The 14,236-nt window shown below is 38.2% G+C and overlaps 1 long non-coding RNA gene across 1 annotated transcript; it reads right to left on the reverse strand.

Annotated features, from left to right (window-relative positions):
• Window positions 1-606: 606 nt before the first annotated feature.
• LOC135326499 (uncharacterized) lies at window positions 607-9,313 on the reverse strand. The gene is made up of 3 exons (XR_010386878.1): window positions 9,163-9,313; window positions 2,211-2,263; window positions 607-901 (listed from the first exon to the last, which is right to left on the reverse strand). It is a non-coding gene; the product is annotated as an uncharacterized LOC135326499 (long non-coding RNA).
• Window positions 9,314-14,236: the final 4,923 nt, after the last annotated feature.

A 14,236-nucleotide genomic window follows, 5' to 3' on the forward strand; every position in this document is an offset into this window, starting at 1 on the left:
AGAGCAGACCAAACTAGGAAGGAATTCTTCTGCCCCCCCCAACCCCCCATAGTGGACAATATTTTTTTAAAAAAAAAGGGGGGGTAGGGGGTTAACACTGAACACTTGCACAGTTTTTTCTTTTTATCCAGAGTAAAACTTGCTGATATGAAGTGTTTTAAGTTGCTGTGAAAGTTAGATGGGAGATTGTTGCTAATCAACAATATTTTATTACATAAGGATTTAAACCAGGTCGTATTTATGGTAGGAGTTTGGCCTGCGAAGAGAAACAAATATATACTGCTCAAATTGCATTAGGCTACTTTTTGTTTTAGGAAATAGATAGCTAATTACTGGTGAAATTTAAACAGTACTTCAAAAATACTCTATGGAAATAAGGCAACAAATGTATTTAAAGATGACTGCTAAGGTTATCTATAGAACGGATACTGAGATATCCTCTGGTCATGGTAAGGTCCCTGCTGTGCTGAATACTAAGCATTTATGATGACAATACTCTCCTTTGCTTCAGCAGTGCCGGACCCAGTCTTGAAGATCTAATGTAAGATGGTTGTCTATAAAAGCCTCTTAGCACTTCCCAAAGTAAGGCTATAGAGGCTACAATAGTGAAATGATTGGTAATACAGTAATCTGCTTTACAAAAGCCCTGAGAGAGGGAGAGAGAGAGAGAGATCTATATATAAGTATATATATATTTAATAATGAGAGAATTTCAAATGGACTAGAACTTGATTTGCTTCTTAGGAACTGGCAGAAGCTGAATCCTAGATGCTGCTCATACTGCTTAAATCCTTGTATATGTAGGTAATGTGAGATCTTTTAATTTGTTCATGATTTTTAGTCTTTTCCAGCTCTGCTGTAAAACAGTTCTTCTAGTAGAAGTGATCTGTCACATACAGAACTGAGGAAGAAAGATACACAAAATAGAGTTTAAATAAGATCGTATCATTAATTTCTTTCTTTTTTTTTTGCCTAATGTTTCAGATTTTTCTTCTTGACTGTCCTCCATGTCGGGTTGCAATGATTCTTTTCAGGTAATGCCCCATCCTTGCTGCATTTCTGTCTACTTGCATGGTGTGCTTAGAAGTTGATTGTGGCTTAAGTCATAAAATAGTAAGATACGCATCCAGCCCTTAGTTAGAAAGACATACTGGCTGGACTGAATGATGAGACCTTGAAAAGGGTCATGGCTTCAGCTGTGGGTGCTGAGTCCACTGACCCTTGTTTCTTTTGTACTGGTGGTGGTTTTGGTCTCACAGGCAACACCTATTCGCGCAGTAGTTGATGAGAGCACAGGTGTCCTTCTACAGAATAACCTATGGGCTTGTTAAATGTATGTCATGTGCCTCGTACTTTCTGATTATCTTCACTAAAAATTAGTAGCTGATCTTCATGGAAGGCCATATGTACAGTATGGGTCTATTTTTTAAAATGTGGAGATAAGTTAAATAGTTAAAGCAGATTCCTACTGATTTGGGTATTTCTCAAATGTGTGCAATCTTTTATTGTTACTAACTTTAGGAAGTGGTCTAATGGACTAGTGCAGTAGAGTCCAGTAAACAGCCCATACTTTTTATAGGTTCTTACCTATAGAGTTCTTGCTCTCAAAGGCCCTCTCTCATGTGCGTTGCATGATAGGGGTACAGCTAGTATATTGTGAGGAGGGTCATGGGACTTCCCAGACAGAATGATAATCAGGAATGGCTGTAGTTGCCACCGTGACAGTTCACTCGGCTCTTTCTTCTCTTAGTCTAGGCAGTGACTGGAAAATATGATGCTGGGGGCATGCCTCATGAATTGTTTTGGAGGTGCTACTGTCTCACTACAACTTTTTCCTGCTGCTCCTTATTTGGGCAGGGAGTAGGCTGAATGCAGAGATACAGTACTAGTGCCTCTTCATCTCAGAGAGCGTGCAAAGTAAGTCTGGTGTCTAGGAAATCCTGGATTTACTATGCATTTGCAAAGGACTGGTTGCAGGGCAGAGGCTGCAGTATTTGTTCTTTTTCAGAATGAGCCTTTCTGTTTTCTGACGTCCTGACATATAAATGACATTTGAAGAACTGTTTTGGAATTGTAATACCTTCCTCCCCCGCCCCAAGTTACTTATAAACTTTGTAATTTTTAATAGAGTTTATGACAGGCAGTGGTTGTAGAATGAAATTTATGCTTTACTTTGTCTCTTATATAAAGTAGACTTAAACAGTACTGACCTTACTTCTGTAGGTCCTGATGCAACAGTGGTTCAGGGAGAGATGACTGAAAGCTGTATAAAATAAAATACAGCACTGTAATTTAAATACTACTTTCTTTCCCTGTTCTTTGCTTGGGATTCTCTGTTGCATCTTTACAAATATAATTCTTTTATTTAAGTGACTCAAAAATCAGACTTCTTCCAAATTCCCAAAGCTTTAGTTTGATGTCATGTACATTTATGGAGTTGGATGAAAGTAAAAACTTTCTCAAATGTCTATTTTAAGCTCTGAAAGCAAAATGAACAGCAAAATTTCAACCATTTAGCAGCCTGGACCATGAACAGGATTAATATGAACAGGATTAATATGAACAGGCAGTCAAAACCTTCTAGGAATCCAAAGCTCATTATAGAAAGCAGTCCTACTTCAGGAAATTATTAAAATGTTTATTTAAAGAGAGTTCTTATCCTGGTTATTGCAGTGAACAGTGGCTTTATTCAAATTAAAGCCAGCAGAATTTTCTCAAATTTCCTGCTACCTTTTATGAAAGATACACTACATAAAATACTACATAACTATACATAACATGTACATATAACATACTACATAAAAACTTTGCATTTCATTTCTAATCTGTGAAAATAATATCTCATCTCTCTTCTAAGGTTGCAGATGCATATGTTAAATGGGGCCCTCTTAGCATTGCTGTTTCCTGTCGTTAACACGCGCCTGGTGAGTATACTATACCTTTCCTTCTCCTCGTGTATTTCTTCCTACAATACTTTCTCTAGAAAGCTGCTTGAGCTGTCTTTAGAGGTGGCTAAATTACACAGATTTGGTTTAGGAGCTATACTTCTAAAATACTAAGCAAGTTTTGATGGTTAAAATTTCTTGCTGCATGTAAATTCACTGCTCATGGAAAACTTCTTTATTCCCATATCTTTGTTTCTGCAGGTATTTCCTCCCTCTCAATTAAATTCAGCAGGCTACATACTATTTGCATAATGAATCGGAGTGATCTATAAATACCTGCTGGATTTGTGTATTGAAGAGATATCTAAGACACTGAGAAAATGATGGGATGAGAGTGTTTCACTCAAAGCAGGTAAGTTAGCTCTTTTGCTAAGATCTTTCTGAAGTACTAGATTATCACTGAGTTGCTTCTTTTACTGTGAAGAACTTGCTGTTTTGAATATGGCAGTCAGATTACTAACACTTGCAAGTAGCCGCCTTTCTTCACCCCAGACCCTTTTGTAAAGCTATCTAAAAGGTGTTTCTTCTACATTGCTGGAGCAAGCAAACTACTTTCTGAAATGCATTTTTTTTTATTTGTAAGTATTATTTTAATGATGTCTGAGACAACACTATTGAATGCCTGAAACTGAAGAACTAGTTTCTTTTCAAGCAGATGCATATAAAACTATAAATAAAATTTAAGTATAAAAAGTTTAGACTTCAGAATGGCTACGTTGTGAGATGGAGCTGTCAAGTGTGTTTTCTTCTGGACGTCAGTTGCTACGCTGCCGTACCTTTTGTCCTTGTGTTTTACAGGGTAAATTGATTGTGGGGAAAAAAGTTAATGCAAAAAAATAGTTTATATCTTTCACATGATTAGGTTAATTCTAAAGTCTAAACCCTTTTGTAGGGTGGCAGCAAGTGCATTCAGGAATGTAGTTGTAGCATCATATCGTAGCTGGGGTGGGCTTAATCTAGGAAACTTTGGCAAACAAGACCAGTGAAGTTGCAGCAATGCAATTTGTGTAGGCTGCTAATACAAGGGCATATTCAGGGTTCAAGTTGTATAGTTGGTGCTGAAATCTCTGCTGCCAGTTTCAATGTTATCGGTACTGAAGCAAGCTAGATTGTTAGTAGATGTATGCCGGTCAGCATCATTTAAGCCTTTGAATATGCTATAGATACAGTCTCTATTTCAGCCTGGTGGCAGCTATTAGTCCTACAAATTATAGTTTGAGTTAGATTTTTGCTTCAAGTTATTTACCTCCAACAACAAGCTTTTTTCCTGAGTGAAGTCACATAAGAGCCCTCCTATGATCAAAGTGAGCACTGAGTAAATATATTTGGCTTTAGGAAAATTCAGTCTGTTTTACCAGGCTGTAAATTCCTGGTACAGGTCACTAGAATGGATCCAAAATACTAGTCTTTGATTTACAAGCACAATCACAAAAACTTCCATGTGGAGAGTTAATAATGTGGAGAGTGGTAGCGTAGAACAAAGTTCATTGTCCATTCCACCCTGATCTTTAAACTGACAGTGAACGTGATAGCTTTGAAAGCGGCTTCACAGGATAGCATGTGGCCCATGGTTAAAATGACATAGTGGGAGACTAAAAAACTAGAAGTGGGTACACATGAATATGGGAGATTCCTCAGGCCTGGAATTTGCCCAGTGTTGTTGGCGTCTGTCACCTGCTCTCCCCCCCCAAATTAGGCATAGCAGGGTTTCTTCATCCAGGTTTTCAAAACTGCTACAAATTTCCTGTCTTCTGGAAGAAAAATTAGCCTGTTGGTGTCCCTAGTAATACTCAAACCTGTCGAGAATTAATGCTAAGAAAAGTTGTCCTGAATCTGAGCTGGATAAAATATTTCTAAGAATTATTTTTAAGAGTTGTTATGCATGCACATATGGGTGTGTGTGTGTGTGTGTGTGTGTGTGTGTACGTATATATACATATAAGCGCACATGCTTGCTCATTTTCTCAGATTTCAGTGGTTTCAGTAGTATAAGCCTAGAGTTCCTTCAAGATTTAGTCTTTTTGTCCTTCCTAATCTGGTAACTACACATATTCTTTTTCATACTAGAAATGTTTATTTGCAGTTTGCAGTTGTTTTTATTAAAACTAGTTACTGCTGAATAGAAATGGCATTAAATCAAAAATGCAAATAGAATTTCTTGATAATAGAATACTTTTCCTGTTTCAAATTAGGTAGCTTTCTGATTTCTATTGGATTTTTAGGAGTAACCTGTTAAGGTTAAAATAATACATGTTGAAATATTTTAATAAATCATTAACTTGTATTTTCTCTAATATTATTATAGATCTCACTTATATTTGGGCAGTGGTGATTAAACAGGAAAAATACAGACTACTCGTATAAAATTCTGCCCTTCTCTAGAGACAGAGGAGCCAAAGGACTACGTCCAAGAGCAAATATTTTTGGAATAAATACAGCTCTAGGATATTTTTGGCTTAACAGCTGCTTGCTAGGCTAGTCTCTTTTCTGTGTGTCTTCTGGCACAAGATAATATGGGTGATGTTTTATAGCACTGCAGCTTTGGCCCAAATTATTTCTTGGTAGACGTGCATTCTGCTCTATAACTGTCGTTGTAAATATCCACAATGACATTTTCCTGAAAGCACTGAATAACTCTTAACACTTAGTAGGAAGTTCCAAAAAAAAGTGCAATAAATTTGTCTATGCTCTCTGTTCCTCTGCTCTGATTTGTAATACCTTCCTGAAAAGCTTTTGACTCAGTCAGGAATGGTCGTCATTTTATGCCTCAACTTTTTATTTCAGTTTTGTGATATTTTAAGACATATATTTTACTGTATACATGGTTCATACAAAAATTTGTATACCTAGTTACATCTGTAAAGGGTTGTAATATATAGTGCCTGGCAGAAAGTAAGAGCATGAGAAGTTGGACACCTGACCCAGCTACTCATTTAGAAGTGGGGGAGGGAGATCATGCTTTTGGGCAGGTAGGTGGGAGAGAGTTCTCTCATTCTCAAGAGACAAAACATTCTTGATTAGCATTAACAATCACATGGAAAATAGGGTAATCTTTGAAGACTTCCAGGTAAATAGAGAAGAAAATGTTAAGGGAATCAGATTGTTAGGTTCCCGGGTAGGAGCCTAGAAAGGTGTAAGAAGAAATACACAAGTGCAAGATCTCTTTTAACTCCGTATCTATATTACATGGAATACAGTGTAGGTCCTGCTAGCCTAAGCCTCACAAAGGTTGGAAAGGAAGCCCATTAAAAGTTTCTCAAATAAGTCGCAAAACAATGTGTGGCACCAGGTCTGTGCAAGTAAATTAATTTAGCTGCCAGTGAAGTGTTTGGAGAATAATCGTTTTTGTATGAGCATGTGTGCGAACATATTGCATTAATCAAATTTTAAAGGAAAATATTTCTACTGGTTTTAAAGCTTTGTTTGCAAGCTGATGTCCTGAATATGTTGATATAGATAAAGTAAAAAATAAGACATGTCCTAGAGGCGTTGGGCTTACTGTCTCGGCTAACACAGAGATGGTGCAGTTTTAATGTTTCCAGAAGTTGCTAGACAGTATTATTAGAACTATTTGCCTTGAGAGGTACACAGCCTAAATCTGTTTTAGGAATAGAATCATACTTTGAGCAATACTTGCAGTGCACTCTTTAGGGACTATGATAATGTCCTACTGCATCTCTGTTGACTGTTAAGGTAACGATGCACTGTAGTAAAAAGTTTGCCCCAAATGCCTGTTAGCAACACAGCAAAATGGAATAAGTAATGGTAGCACATGATGTCATGTCTAAATTGTCTAAGTCTAACTGGCATAAGTGAAAATAACAGTATGGTTAGACATCCAGGGCTCTGGAAAGGTGGTGCTTTGGCTGCTATTCGTACTAAAGCCACTGATTCTGCATCTTTCACACGTATCGAGGCTACGTACGTTAAAATGGTATGGGTGCGTAAGTGCAATTTACAATCACACTTTTATTTGGGAATGCAAATTTACCTTATACTGGTGGTAAGTAGTGCCAGTATTATCTGTAGAGGAAGTAAAAAATACTCTTTCTGAAATTAGTATTTTGTGCACATATAACTCTTCTATCTTGGACTCAATTCTACAGATGCCTGACTGTGTCCCTAGAGTCATTACATGTGTGCTGGTTTGCATAATCAAATTGAGTGACCAGGAGACTGTAATGCCTTTTTATGAGATACAATAAACATCAAATCTAGCACTGATCAAATAAGGAAAACAGTAATAAAAGTTAAAATAAATGCCTACAGTTTAGCTCAGCAGTGCATTGAACAACTGCATTGTCCTAACTTTCTTGGTCAGCTTCATCTCTGTAGTGACAGGCCAAGAAAAAAATTCCCTCTCAAATTAGCAGAATTTGGGTATGTCATGAGTTGGAATCCTGGGGGTTTGCTCTAGCTGGATCTTCTGGCATTTGTATACTAGTAAAAATATAGTTGTTGTTCTTGTTTCATTATGTTTCTGATCCCCTCCATCCCTGTAGCAAGGTATTATTCCTAGTCCTGTGTTCCACCATGTCTCGACTCTACTAATCTTCAGCACAGACGGACTCTCTTTATAAATCTCATGACTGTGCTTGTGCATGCTAACGCTTCCCTCTGGTAGCAGATGCAGATTCTGATTCTCTCCCTCTGTATATATGCCCACCCTAACAGGATTAATTGAAAATGAGAACTAGATAATATTGGATAAAACTAATCAATTAATGCTACCTTAAGGGGTTATATTATAATTCTCTCTACTGACTGGATTGTGTAGAAGATGGCAGATGCCTACTTGAAGTTGAGATTAGGGTTTTTTGCCTATATCAGAATATCAGAAAATATCAGAAAAGGAACTGTTGCAAATAAAATCTGGGGAAACTGGTTTAGACCTTAGCACAGACACCACACAGATGGGTGCCTGATACTTAGCTACAGCCCTGGTACTCATTTATTTTAAGTGGCTTTGCTGTTGGCATCAATGCCAACATTAACATATCTTTATTTTCGCCCCATTCAGGTATGTGGGAATCCCTTATCTGATCTCTGCCAGGTGGACAAACTGGTGCCTGAGCTGTAGAATTGGCTGAATAATACGGTACTGAACAGTACAATAGTGTAACGTGGGTCAGCTTCTTGGCTACTTGCCGTTTGGACGTCTGCTTGAGAAATGAGTCTTAGCAGGACTGGAAATAATCTGTTTTCCAAAGGCCACTTGTGTTTTTGTTTTGGATTTTTTTTTTCTTTTTAAATACTTCATGTCTGTCCTGAGATGATTCTCTTAAACTCCTCCAGCAACTGTCTCTCCTCTGCCAAATAAGTCACTTGCTATCCTGAGTATGTTGAGAAGTAACCAACATCTGTTACATGGGCCTAGTAGCTGTTTGCCCCATGATTTCTGCATTGTACAGCTTTATATAGATTCCCCCTCTCCCATTTCATATATACTGTGGTTTGCTTTACAGGTTAAATTAAAAAAATCTGCTTGCGGCTTATTTGTGGATTACTGACCCTGTCTAGGATACTAGTCATTAATTTTAAGTTATGAATCTGGGTTTACTGACTATGTCTAGGAAAGCTACTGGTACAGAATGCCATTCCATGTTTACTGCAGACACCTAGCCTGCCTGCTGGGTGTGCTATAGAAAAGGGCAGAGCTGAATTACTTTTGTTCCTTTTTCTGTCATACCCTGCAGTCTTTGTAGAGGATGGTGGAGGGAGAGTTCTTGCCCAACACAGTGCTTGAGCTATTGTTGCAAATATAAAACCAAGGCATAAATAATTAGCAGAGGGAGGAATACTACTTTCAGAAAACAGAGCAAAGTAGCAACCTCCCTTCCCACTGAAACCAGCTGAGCTGAAGCGAGTTTAGACTAGTGTTTTGCCATGCTTTGCGGGGCAGGGAGGAACTCGCATCTAAATATTAGACTTCTGGGCTCAACTCTATTCGAAGCTCTATGGTTTTGAAGAATTTTTTCTAAATCTTAGTGCAGTCAATGGAAAGACCTAATTGTTTCCTCAGGGCAATAGCTGGTTTAAGTTGAGGCATCCATCACGTGCTCAGAGGACTGCCGTTGATGGCCGTGACTTTTCTTGCTCAGAGATAAAAGAAAGAGGTGAGCTCTAATCCTTCATCACATAGTTTCTCTTTTCTGCAGTCTCACAAGCAATAAAAGTGGCTGCTAAGGGTTTAGTTAGGCCGTTATACATAACTTACCTGTTCCTGGGATGAGAGCTTACTGTCTGCTCGCTATTTATTCTTGGTACGTCTCCAGCGAGCCCTTAGCAAGTGTCCCGGGAATTGTGGCCCTTTTGAATCTGCACCATACTGGGCTGATGCGGGGGCAAGCAGCAGATGTGGCTACCTTGAGCTGAACTCTTCCTGGAAAAAACAAAACATCGTACATCTTCTAGCAGAAGTTTCATCAGAAAATGTAAAAACTGAATAGTCTGAATGTTTATTGCAAAATATGCTAACATAGTACTCTGGATTTTGTGTGCGTGTTTGAGGAATAGTGTATGTCAGTATTAGGCTGTGTTTTGAAACACAGCATGATTTTATACCAATGTTAAAACCAGTGAATGGACAATGAACAGATTTTTCTTCAAGTAGCAACCTTTAAAGGAAAAGAACCTATTATCTTGAGTAGCAGGGTAGCCTGTACTCTGTATTCATTTAGACTGTTAAGAGAGCCTAGAATATGAGTTAGTAGAAGAAATGGATAATTTGTCATTTTGTCTTGTACCTTTACTTGTTTTAATGCCCTGAGAAGGGAAACAAGGTGAAATGCAGGAAGAGTGATGCTAGCAGCCTGCAAGGGAGAGAGGAGTTTAGGGCAAACAGCCAGCAAACCGATTGAAAATTAATATACAGAGTTCAGAGTAGTCCATCTTGATAACGAACGTTCAATGTTCCCGAATCTGGGGACAGGTGTGGATAAAGAAATATGTCATCAATACATTGGTCTGTTACTAGGGAAATACTTGTTGCTCTTGAGAGTGGCTGCTGCGTTCCACCAAAGGCATCTGATGGGAGAAGACACGTCTGTTGAGGCCTGTGGCGAGGGTCTACTTTAGGGTTTGTTGCAGTCTGGATTTAGATACTCATGGCCTTTGCAACTGCATACCATCAAATATTATGAGATGAATCAACTCAGGAGGCAGTATTCTGACCTCCTTTATGTTCTGTGAATAAGTGTTGCTTTGATTTTTGGATATCTCAAACGTGATCACATTCTAAACTGCTAATTTGTTTTCGTGAAGAGGTTTTTAAAATCCTGGATTGATGGGTGATCCTTTCTATGTTGTCTCCACTATCTGCACCTATCTGCTATCTGTGAATGAGTGTTTATTGATAAAACAACTTACAGACCAGACCTTTAGAGCTGGGTGAGTCAGTCGTTCTGTACAACTTTATAGTTAATCTGTTGTGTTTGTTTTTTTCTCTTTATTGTGGCCTGGCTGTACAGCTTGAGTGCCTGGCTGTACAGAGAAGTCTGCGTTGTCAGCTCCATACCAGGAAATGCATTTGCATAATTAGCTGGGCTTCAGAACAATCAATCTTTCACAGCAAAAAAATGTTTTGTTTTACACACACACAAAAAAAAAACATTGTCAACACTACTGCAGCAAAACAACTGTTACTCTGTTCTCAGAAGTGTCCTGAGTGTAACGTTTGTGTAACTGACCCTCACAACTCGGCGAGTGCAGAAGCCCACATGAAACCACAGGATATTAGAGCATGCTCCTTGGCAGGGATTGAGTGCCTCATGTTGTATTGTTTATATTAGGAGCTATTGTTTCTGAAGTGTGCGTATTCCAGTTGGGAGAGGTACAGGTTTTCCTTTCTCGCTACTAAAGCTGCGTTAGCCTCTCTTCAGATATTCTTGTTTGATTCCCTTATTTTGCCCTAGGTATCTTTCAACAGGTAATACAGGAGACAAAAGAAAAGATTAATAGTCAGGAAACTTCAGAATTTCTGTGAAGTTCTTGCTTCTGCATACTGTTATCTTGGTTGGTTTTATGTTTTGATACAGAATACTTAGAGTAAATTAACCCAACAGCTTGTATGGAAGATTCTTTAGCCTGCTGTCTCCCAAGAGTTGGCTGCACATGTTGGAGTTTGCAGTCAGGACACTGATAGTGTTTAAAGTATTCAGCTGGAGGATGCCAGGACTAATAGAATCCAGCTGTTGGGTTTAATGGCTTTTAAATTCAAAATTGGATTAAAAAAATTGTAGAATTTATCTGCTGTTTATTGACTGTTATTTAGGAAGAAAGCTGAACTGTTTCAATCTCTGACTTCTGCTGATGCAGAATTTTTTGTGATGTTTCTGTTTCAACATTATGACTTTAATATCTTTGGACAATAACAGAAAAGGAAGGTTTTTTGAACAGACAGGCCATGATAGTAAGACTTGCATCCAGAGTCACTTTAGGCTTTAAAATGAGTCTGCATTTGAACCAAGGCTAATGATTTGGCTTTGCATTACTCCTGTGAGATTTCAGACTCAAGTAAGGGTATTGTCCAATTTTCACATCTGAAATATATCAGAAAAGTATGTCTCTTCAGCCTTTTAAGTGAACTGCAACAATAACTTGGATTATGAATTTTGGATTTTAATTTTTCCTGCCATTGTTCAATTTTAAATGTGTTATGGTCTAGTTTGAGACTTTTTTTCCGAACAAATGGGTATAGACAAAGACACTTTGATTACTTTGCTTTTTTGCATCGTTGTTGGTAATTTATACTAACAAGGAAAAGGAAGAGAGCGAGCTTATGTTATCTTATGTTATTCCTCCTTTATTGTGCTTCTGGCTAATTTCCTAAATTCTCTGCTCGAAGCACTGTATCGTGTTTGCGGCAAGGAGGATGGGATGGGTACAGATAGCTGCATTTTCAAAGCACTGACCATTAATGTCTCTCATCCCTTTGTTAATACACGCAGGTGACAAAAGAACTTAAATGAAGGGATTCTTGCGGGGCATAAGGAGAAGTTTTCCTTCTTAAAAATGGTTCCTTGTGACTCAGTTGTTAATAATGAATTTTCCTTATTCCTCAGCTTCCATTTGAAATGGAAATCTATTACATCCAGCGTGTGATGCTCTACGTTGTGCCCATCTATCTGCTGCGGAAAGGAGGTAGGTTGGCACTTTGCCCTTTGTATATTGAATTGGTCCCTTCCAGTGGAACAAGATGTGCCTAACGGTTACCACAGATTTTTGCTCTTTTTCTTAGAATATGTATTACTCTTACTTGTTGTTACTTAACAGTTCCTGGTGGTATGTTGGAGTTCCATCCTGGGTAACAGTGTCAGGCACTGAATTAGGGGCATGAAAAGATGGTCTTTCACCCAAAGGGTTATGTTGTTTTCAAGACTTTTGCCTGCTTGGATGTTTCTCGGGAAGTACTGCACCTTAAACTGAGCTGAAAAGATCTCTTTTTATCATTAGATCCCAGGTAAATATTAATCAGTTAGTTAGATAATTTCTTGGAATTCTGAAGCTGTAATGAATTGTAGTGGCACTCATTAGTAAAACAGGCTAGCTTGCTTGCTACCTTCTCAAACAGTATTACTATCTTGCATCCATTTTACTGTAATATTGCAGTAAGTCTGGGAATCCTAAATCATTGCACTGACTGGGGTTTTTCTAATCGTCACCCCTTAGAAGGTAGTGTAGTATGTATTCATCTGGTGTGATGCTCTGTCCCCCTCTAGCGTCGATGTGCCCTCAGCCACATTATCTAGCAGAGCTGCATTGTTTCATGTAGGAAATAGAAGCTCGTAATATATAGTCCAGATGTTCAGAAGCTTCAACTGACAACCTAGGGGTGTGATGCCAAGCAGTGGGATGTAATTTAGCAAACGCTCAGAACAAACTTAGCCTGTTTCATTCTCGTGAATCTCTTGTATTTTACAGCAGCAGCCACTTACAATCCTTTGCGCTTACTACGCTATGTTTGTAACCCTCTTTTTGTTCTTGACTATTGAGTGAAGCTAAGTGTAAATGATCCAAAGAAAAAGTGAAGTACAGTAATTCAGAGATCGTTCTGTTTGTCTCTTATTAGTGAAATATGCCAGCCACATTTCGTTTTGATGCAACTTTGATAGCACCGCTTGCCAGAATTTAAAAGATATAGTAAAACAGAAGTTGTATAAACTCCTAATCATTACAGAAGGCAGAGAGGAAACAATAGTGTTTACAGCCATGCAGTGCATTGTAGGCAATGACAAATCAAACTCTTGTAATATTACCATATCACTTCTTTTGATGTCCTTGAAGTTCCCAAATAATGTATCCTTTTGAGATATATATTTGCTTTGCTTTTACATTCGTCATTGGATGTTACCTGTGATCTTCCTTTGAATTTCAAAGTAAATGCTCTCCTGTTTTTTCTGTGCCTTTTATCTGGAGCTGATGGGACTGTATCTGTAGTTTGAAGGGCTTTGTGGTGTGCATTGTCTCCATCCTTTGCAGCCTAATGTGGTGGTCTAAATTTTTGCCCTTTATTAATTCCCAGGTATTTGCTGCCACCTAATGTTGACATGATAGTACTGAAATTTCAGACCCAAACTTTATTGGCTAAATGTATCAATTGGGATTGCCCTAGGCTATGTAACTAACTTTTCAATTTCTTACGCAGTTGGCTCCTAGTCACCTGACTGGCTGTAATACCTCATTAGCAAAACACACGTGAACTCTTGCAGTAAGTTATGGCTGATGCCACAGGTGACTAGATCTATGATTGCTGATGGAAAAACTACTCAGCTTAAAAATATTTGTTAATATTTTGTCATTTCAATAGCACCTCTGTTTAAAAGCACTTTGAGTAGATGATACCCTTTATCATATCTTGTGCAGCCTGCTCTATGGACATTGATCAGCTCTATATTTATTGATAGCAGCTCTATTCCTATATTTATGATAGAAAGTTCCATCAGTGAATCTAGAGATAATAATCTGGAGAAGTTACTGAAGTGTAGTAAAAATGGAAAAATGAAAAGGAATGGATAGGATGTGAAGAAGTATGCTACTTCAGTTTTACTGGAAGCCTATCGATATTACTGATTCCCTTAATAGGATCTCTATCACAATATTAATATTTCTCTCAAGTGAGTTGAGCAAAACACCTGAAGCAGAGATGGCTTGAGGCTTACTCTAGACAGAACTGCATGACTGAGTTTGTTGACATGCTAATCAAGTATCATCCTAATCATGCACACAGACTCAATTATGTGTTGAAGTGTTTCCTTTTGGACAGGAAACTGGGTGACAGTGAGGACGATAAA

The sequence above is a fragment of the Dromaius novaehollandiae genome, unplaced genomic scaffold (assembly GCF_036370855.1).
Source record: "Dromaius novaehollandiae isolate bDroNov1 unplaced genomic scaffold, bDroNov1.hap1 HAP1_SCAFFOLD_108, whole genome shotgun sequence".
Classification (NCBI taxonomy): domain Eukaryota; kingdom Metazoa; phylum Chordata; class Aves; order Casuariiformes; family Dromaiidae; genus Dromaius; species Dromaius novaehollandiae.